The following is a 9,535-nucleotide window of genomic DNA, read 5'->3' as shown; positions in this document are numbered from 1 at the left end:
CCTTCACATAAATTCGACAACATGGAAATTCTTATATTATCATAGTTAAGCAAAACAAAACAAAATAAAAACAAACCAGATACAACTTCACATAGAAGGATAAAATGATGTAACCTTCCCTACGGGCCACCACTACCAAGAAAAAGAAAAAGAAGAAAGAAAGAAAAACTAGGCAAAATAAAATTTTGGAAGACACTATCTCGAAATATTTAAAAAGATTTTCTTTTAGTGGTAGGAATATGAATAACCTTTCTTTCTATTTTTAGAGCACCGCATGTTTTACAGTAAACTTGAATTAATGGTATATGAAAAACACAATGAGGTAAATACCGAAGTGACACTGCGGTGTGGTCGCTGTCATATACAAACCGTCACACAACTGCTTCCCCACCAGCTTCCCTTGACTCTGCTTTTCCTGTGGTGATCAGAATGTCACGTTCTTAGACGCTTTCATTTGCACAGGGCAAAATAAAGTGTCTCCACTTCATGTCACAATGAAGTATTTTGATAATCCATGTCTGGATGATTGAAGTGCTCCATTAGAGCCACCTGGCCCAACTTCGAAACTTCTCCAAATTGTTTTGCATTTATAATTTATTTGAGTAGCTAATTTGGATTTCAAAACAAATTTATGATAGGTAATAGTTTACTGTTACTGCTTTGATGAACACGTTTTCTATCGCTAAGCTACAAATAATATTAATAAATTACTCATATACTCAACGATAATGGTTTAAAATCTGAGGATTTTCTCGATTGTATAAATTTTAGAAATATAATTAAATATAGTAACTATTTATGGAATTATAATTTATTAGATTCAATAACACTCTGTATATATTCTAGTTAGGTAAAAGAGAGATAGGTTTTTAAAAAAGCAGGTTTCATTTGTCAAAGAATTAATTTTAATAGTTTATAAACACGTGGGGCAGAGAAATGACAAGTGGATACGTTTAGGAAACACGCACCAAATATTATCGACCTTGAGGTTACCGAAGGTCAAAGCTGGCAAGGCAGTTAGCTCTGCTTCACCGACCCCATCAATAAGACCCGTGATTTATTTCCGCCCCTTCTGCCATTAAAGCCAGTCTAAGCCACCATCGCTTCTCACGTCACCTTCTGAACGGCCGTTTAAGTGGTTTTCTACCTACGCTATTTTCCCGACTTCACACCGTTCCTCACCCTGGAGCTGAGTGATATCCTTGCATTGTAAGCGGTACGTGGTTTTCGGTCCCCACTGCCAGCCTCTCCCGCCGGGATCTCTCTGGTCGCCTTGCTGGCAGGGCGCCTCCAGTCTCTCTCCTCCTGAGCCCACAGCAGCTCCCGTGTCGTGGGGCAGCGTCTGGACCCTCAGCAAGAACTGCCAGTTTGAACAAATAAACTTACTTCCAGTCCCAGACCTTTTCTGCTTCCGCCCCGTTTCCCTGAGCTCGTTAATGAGTTCACCAGTATCTTGTGGAGAACAAGACAACATTTCAAATTTTCGGAGAGAGTGAAACGCCTTTCATCTCCGGCGGTGGCATCGTGGGGATGAAAACAGAGACTGGACAGAAGAGGATTGTCGGACGTGCAGCCTCCGGGGCCTTCTCAGGTTAGTGATGTCTTTCGTGGACGTGCGAGCTTCTCCCTTACCTGCCTTGGAACAAACGCCAGCGCAGCCGCGTTTCACAGTCTGATGCGCGGCAGAGTCTCGGATGGAGGTTTAAGCGGGGCCCAGCCTGAGCCCCTCTCCCCGGCACGCTGTGGGTTGTCAGCAGTGGAGTCAGGGGCTCAGCGTGCCGACCTTGTTGCACGGATGCTCTGGCAGGCGTGGGGGACGGAGGCCCACCGCCCTTGATGACCACGGCTCAATCATTTCGGAATGACGAGGGGCCCAGAAAATGTAAACACTTCGCTTAGGATTTGAGAGCCACCTGGCCACACTATTCTAGCCTTCCTCCTACATCTTGCCAATAATTTTCCAGCTCTGCCATATTCTAGAAGCCCTATATTTGCTCACCCGTTTTGTGAAGCAGCACCGTGAAATGAATCCATGCCTCTGATAAACGCGCTATATTTCAAAATATTTTAACTTTACTGTTGGTAGAAATGGATGCTATTTGGGATTGGAAAATCAGAGAGCCATCCGTGAGATTCGGTGCTGGGAAAGCCTCAGATCGCTCTTCCTGAGCTGGACCCGGCCTCCCGAGGTCCCCACAGGGGACGTGGAAGGCCGCCGCGGGATTCAGGCCCCGGCCGCCGGCCCCTCTTCCATTTATTCTGTTGACTGGGCTTTGGGAATCCACCCATCCTTCTCAGTCATGGTTTTCGCTGCTCTTCGGTTTAAAGTGCCAATCCGTATACAGATACATATTCTGCTTAAAAAAAAAAAAAAAACATTTTAGGTATACTGCCTAGTGACCAGAAATGGCAATTTTTAGAATTCTTTCCTGAAATAAAGGGAATTTTTGCTTTTCGTCCCTGCAATCTTATTGTCTGCTGCCCTAGAGTTCCAAAGGAAGGGACGGTTCCACACAGGGGACACGACAGCGACTCCACTGAGCTGGATGCTAGGACGGCCTCCCGCCGCGCCGGGCCCCTCACGCCTCTACATCCGCAGAGAAGGGCATCGCTGTGCTGGCGCAGTGTTTGGTCCTGATTAGTGAGGGGAAGTCGGGCCGATCCCCCACCGTGGAGGCGAAGTCGGTGCGCCTGGAACGCAGATGTCCTAGGCTCTGTCTTAGTACCACCACGCTCTGTAACTACGGTCAGGGGAAAGTGACAAGAAACCAATTCAGGCCGGACTGCGAATGGCCCAGACCCGTCAGGAATTAAGCTGAGGTCACCCAGGCGGGCACAGTCCCATGAGCACCCGACGGGCTTGCTGAGGGCAAAGGGTACACTGAATGGGTCCTGGAAGAGGATGGTTATAAAGACCAGCTACAACCACGTGACCAGGTACAGAAATTAGGGCTGTAATTGTTATGAGTATTTCCTCCTCATTTTATCTATTATCCATCTATCTATCTATCTATCTATCTATCTATCTATCTATCATCTTTCTATCTGTACGTGTGTGTGTGTGTATATATATATATATACACACACACACACACATCTATTAAAATATCTTTGTTTTTCCTGTCTTACCCTCTTTTGTAATATGAAATGTATTGACTTTATAGCATTGTATTATTTAAGTATCACTAACTTTATATCCTAGTATTTAAGTCACAGATATCAAGGAGAAGACCAAACCAAGAAATCTGCATCCTGCTTGGGAGGAAAGATTATTGTACCTGTGGTTGTATGCTATATGGTTGGATCACGTGAGGCAGAAATGTGACTTTGCTTTTGTCTTTATTGGGAGGTCAAGTATAGTTTAAGGAGATCGTGTGAGTGCCAAGTTGATAATGGGTAAACTCGTGACTGTTATTTTATTTGTCGATTTAGACAGTGCTTTCGGGTGAGGTTACACTGGTGCGTTTCGAATACCCGGATTGCCCTCCGTAACGTGGGTGGGCCTCACCCAATCAGCGGACGGTCTGAAAGCACCAGGAGACGAGCCTGCTGGAGCCGGAGGAAATTCTCAGCGCGAGATCTTAGGATTTCGGCTTCACCACTAGTTCCCCAAACGACACTTTTGTTCCCAGAAGTTGATGTGCAAAATCAGGAAAGGGAAATTTAATTTCGATCGATAATTGAGTTAAAGAGAAAATACTAACTTTAGAATACGATCTTAAATATCAGACCCTCGACTCAGTTCGTAATGCTCTGGCTTAAATGGCATAACGCTCATTTTTATCTAAGTTGTCTTTCTGATGCCTTTGCCAGTATTTTGACATGATCTAAATAGTGAGACAATGTCTTGAAAAAACTACATTTGTTTTACTCCAACATAAATATAAGATATAAGACCTTTCCCTCCCACTCCCCCGATCAGCTGTCTGAAGAAGAATTGCTCAGTAAAGAATAGCAATGTTTACATATTTTTCATGAAAATTTTTGTACAGGTTATTACTGAATCATGTTGGAGATTGAGTCTGTCTAAATTTATGAAATCCTTGGCTCTTCACAGATTCCGGGTAAAATTTAATAGTTCAATGTTTAATCCTACATTTAAAAAGAGGGTCCTTTAAATATTATAAACATTTGAGGTCAGGGACAAAATTTCCGTAAACCTCTCTGTGTCTTACTGCAGTGGGTGGGTATCAGGTATGGGCTTGATACTGATTACATATGGGACATTTGTCATGTCTTATAGTTTATCTGGATTACTTCAGAGAGTTAGCGAAGGCCCCAAAAGGAAACTAAACCTGTGGCTTTCAAAATAGTGGACATTTCACAAGAGGATGATGCTAGGAAGAAATCCTGAGAAAAATAGTAAACGGTAAACGGCAAAAGTAAATAGGACTTCAGAAAATTGTGGAATACAAAATGTGGCTACCTTTTATTTTACAACTCAATGCCAGGTCCGTGATATATTGGATTTGCAAGCTGAATCGAGCAAATAGCCTAATAGAACAAAAGCAATTTGCCTTATCTGACTAATTGAGGCATACATAATTATAATGATCAATCTTGTAGAAAATTAAAAAAAAAACCCTACTCATTCAAGGTAAGGTACAGACAGGAGAGTGCAATGTTAATTTGGTTAACATTTTAAACTCTTATTGATTTTTAAATTGCCATTCTTGAATGTCCAAAGTTCAAGAATCCAGAAAAAACTTGGCATAGTACGCAGAATCTACATTCTACAGTTAACAAGTTCTATTCTGTTCAAGTACACCTTCGCTTACGGGGGTGGGCTTGAGCGGTTGGAACAAATAAGTAGCAAGGTTTGTATAATCCCTATGGGCAAAGGTCTTTGAAGGACTAAGAGGCTCACCAGTGAATTGAAGCAAAGCTCAGCAGTTTAAGTGTGGGGCAACTGGGATGTATTAGACGCTAAAGCTACAGCTCTCTGAAAAGACTTCAGCCTGACCTGGTGATCAGAATTCCACCAGGAAGCAAGTCTATCTGAAACCTTTCGAGTTGGGTTAAGTGTGAATCATTCCTTTCGGAGGTGACACTTAGAGCTGCTGCACCTGGGCAAGATGAATTGTCATGCTTTCTTGATAAGAAGCAAAGAAGCTGCTAGGTGTGCACCCAAGGAAGACCGAAAAAGAGAGAAGAGGGAAACTCGGTGCGCTGTACAAAAATAATTTTCTTCCTTCCTATTTTTCTACTTTGCCTTGGGCTGAAAATGGTAAAATCATAACATGGAACCATCTGTTGGCAAGATATTGAACTGGACAGATTTTAGCAACAAAAATAGAGAATAATGTAATTTAGAATTTGTCTCGAATCACGAGAAAATAAACATGAAATGCCTACTTTTCTTGACAAAGTTATATATTGTGTTTTATATACTCAGTTATATTTTCTAACATTTTTTTCTTTGAACATATTTTTTTCTTACTGCAATCATAGAGTCTACTCCAATTTAGAAAGCCTGCTTCACCCAGGAAGATGCTCTAAAAAGGAATTTTAATGATGTATAATAATCCTTACTACGAGACGGCTTGTGATGCTTTCTAATTAAAAAAAAAAAACAAAATTCTCAGTAACTTGTTACCCCAGGATTCTGGAAATGCAAAAAAGTAAAACTTGAGATTATGGGAGAAAAAAAAAAGGCCATTATGTTACTTTATGTAATTCGCTTTTTGTGAAGAAAATGTCCCTACTTATTTACTAATTCTCCAGTATACTATTCTACCATGTAAATAGCTGGCATATTTTGGTAATTGCCATGAGTCGAATAGTACGAGTTATTACTGAAGAAGTTGAAACGTATGTTGAGAACTTTCATTGGGGCCAAGATGTTAAGAAGATGGCCTAAGGAATGGATGCCTCATTACTGGCATCAGAACAGAGGAGCAACACAGTGCTTACAACAAAACCTGGCTCAGAGTAAATATTTAAAAATGTTTGTCATCGTTATTACATACGCATTTCAAGTGGTTGTTTGCCTTTCTTGAACTGTTCTAGATGAGACTCCAGCAAAAAACCAGATAAAGTCACGTGTGGGCTCTTTGGATTACAAATGGCCGAATGTTGGGTTTTGATTTCCAGGCAGGGTCAGAACAGTGTCACCTAAATAAATTCAAGAGTTAGTTTGGTTCAGCTTCTATGATCTCTATAGTGAATAGCTATGTTTTATTTGATTATATGTCTTGTCCATTATCCAGAGAAGGCCGTCTCAAACATTCTCACTCATGTATTGTTGCAAACCAGGGGCGGAGTTACAGTGGTCAAGTCCCCATTATCGGGGTTATACCATGATCAAGGGGGATTTATTCCAGGGACGCAAGGATGGCTCAGTGTCCACAAATCAAGCAACAGAATGCACCACATTTGCAAAATGAAGGATGAAAATCATATGCCTATCTCAATAGATGTAGAAATAGAATTTGATAAAATTCAACATTTATTCATGATAAAAATCCTTCGGTAAAACGGGTCTAGAGGGAAGATACCTCAACATACTAAAGGACATACATGATAGTCTCACAGCTAGTATAATGCTCAACAGTAAATAGCTAAAAGCTTTTGCCTCTTTTATTCAACATAGTACTGGAAGTCCTAGCAAGAACAATTAGACAAGAAAAACAAAATTGTGTCTATTCGCGGCTGACATGTTACATATAGAAAACCTTAAAGACCACCAAAAACTGTTAGAAGTAATAAATAAATTTAGTAAAGTCTTAGGATACAAAATCAATATACAAAAAAATCAATTGTGTTTCTATTCATTAATAGCAAACTATCTGAAAGACAAATTAAAAAACAATTCCATATACGAATGCATCAAAAATATAAAATACCTAGGAGTTACTTAAACCAAGGAGGTAAAAGACCTTTACACTGAAAACCATAAGACATTGATGAAAGAAAATCGAAGACACAAATAAATGGAAAGATATTCATTGCTCATGAATTAGAAGAATTAATAATATTAAAATGGCCGTATCACTTAAATATATCTATGTATTCAATGCAATCCTTATCAAAATTCCAATGACATTTTTATTGCAGAAATAGAATAAACAATCTTAAAGTCTGTACTGAATCACAAAAGTCTTTGAATAGCTGGGGCAATCTTGAAAAAGGAGAACAGAGCTGGAAGCATTGTAATTCCTGATTCAAACCATATTCATAGCTATAATAATCAAAACAGTACGGTATTGGCATAAAAACAGACACATAGATCAATGGAACAGAACAGAGAGCCCAGAAATAAAGTGATGAATATATTGTTCATTCTTTTACAATAAAAGATCCAAGAATAGACAATGAGGAAAGGATAGTTTCTTCAATAAATGGTGTTGGGGAAAACTGGACAACTATCTCAAACCAGACACAAAATTCAACTCAAAGCGTTTAAAGACTTGAATGTAGGACCTGAAACCGTAAAAGCTGCTCTAGATGAAAACAAAATATAAGCTCCCTGACATTGGCAATGATTGTTCAGATTTGACACCAAAAACAAAAGCCAACAAAGCAATGACAGACAAGTGGGGCTCTATCAGACAGAAAACCTTCTGTACAGCCTGGAAAACCATCAAAGGAATAAAAAGACACCTATGGAATGGGAGAAAATATTTGCAAATAATATATCTGACGAGGGGTTAATATGTGAAGTATATAAATCATTTACACAACTCAACGGAAAACAACGAAAACAACAACAATCCGATGTAAAAATGAACAGAGGAATTAAACAGACGTTTCTCTAAAGAAGACGTACGAATGGCCGATGAGTACCTGAAAAGATGCTCACCATGACTAATCCCCAGGGAAATGCAAATCAAAACCAAAGGAGATACCATCTCACACCTATTAGAATGGCTGTCACCAAAAAGACAAGAAATAACACATGCCGGTAAGGACGAGGAGAAAAGAATGAGAACCCTTGCGCGCTGGTGGTGAAAATGTAAATTTGTGCAACCACTGTGGAGACCAGCATGGAGGTTCCTCAGAATTTAAAAATAGAGCTGCCATATGATCCAGCAATCTCACTTGTGGGTACTTGTTCTAATACAATAAAAACCACCATCTCGAAAAGATATCTGCACTTGCATGTTTACTGCATCCTTGTTAACAATAACCAAACGTGAAAACAGACTGTGGGTCCATCAATGTGTGTGTGTGTGTGTGTGAGTGAGTGTGTGTGTGTGTGTGTGTGTGTATTACTCACCCTTAAAAAGAAGAAAATTTTTTCTTTTATGACAACATCCATGTGAGAGAATGCACACAACTCCAGTACACATATGTCAGCTAAGGACCCTATTTGCAAGTAGGACTAAGGACAGTGATCTCAAGTTTGCTCTGTTAACTTTTTTCTGCTCAGATTCCAGTAAAATAATGCACTAATACCCCACTAAAATGGAAAAAAAAAGTTTCCTGATCAATGAAGCAGTCTAATTCTTTGGGGCATGCACAAATATTGAAAACACTGAGCATCCGCAGAAAAATCTTTGCATCACACACTCAACAGTTATTCTTACTTTTCTGTAACATTTTAGTTCAAACTTTTTTTTCTTTTTCTGTTTTTATAGTTATTTCATCAGCATCTGTTAACAGATGCCATTTTAAACAATAATTTAGAACTTTGCATCTTGAATATAAAGTCAAGTATTTTCTTGTTTATAAACATTTGAGAATTACATGTTTTCAAAGTTTGAGAAATAGGTTTCTGTTTAATTATACTTTAAAAAAGTGATGTATTTAGATAAATTAGATCAAGGTAATTCATATATTAAATGTTCCCATGCAATTAGTCTCTGGAACTTGCAAGCCCCATGGCAACGTGGCAATAACAAGCCAGCTGCTTGGGAAAGCATACTATAAAGATTATAATTCAGTGCACCCCAAGTGAGCGTTAATCGATTCTGCTACAAAATTAGAAGTTACAGACCGTGACCATTTATTCAGAGACCTAGGAGTTCACAGAGGTAAAATTGTTTAGCAAATACACGCTTATCGCCTCGTTCCTTTGGCAGCTGTAAGCCACCCGGGTGAGCCAACTGCTTGGTCTTCAGTCTGTAGTATGGATGTTGTCCCTCTGGGGCAGAAATCCATGTAGATACGCTCACGGCATAGCACAAAGCATGTCAGATTTCTTGTGAAAAACAGCCCAGGTGAAAAAAATAAAATAGAGAAATAATAAAACCTCCCTTTTGTTTTTTTGATACATTTTGAACAAATTCATACCCTCACTCAGCTCATAGTCCAGCCGAGTGGGTGTCAGAGACAAGCAGTAAGTCGCAAAGGTTCGTGGGAGTCTGGTAATAAATGATATAGGGATCTCAGAGAAGAGTCACCAAAACAGGCAAGGAACGGCATTGGCCAAGGTCATTAGAGGCAGGACTTTGAGGGCCTGGAGAATTACATTGCAAATTGAAGTTCTGAGCGCTGTGCTTGCTGTCCCATGAGCCCCTGGGATCTCCTGTCACCCACCTGCAACTGTGGCCTCATCATGAGAGACTGCTTTAAAACATGTGCCCACACGACA

This window comes from Pteropus alecto, unplaced genomic scaffold, assembly GCF_000325575.1.
Source record: "Pteropus alecto unplaced genomic scaffold, ASM32557v1 scaffold21, whole genome shotgun sequence".
Classification (NCBI taxonomy): domain Eukaryota; kingdom Metazoa; phylum Chordata; class Mammalia; order Chiroptera; family Pteropodidae; genus Pteropus; species Pteropus alecto.
Note: the sequence above shows the minus strand (reverse complement) of the source record.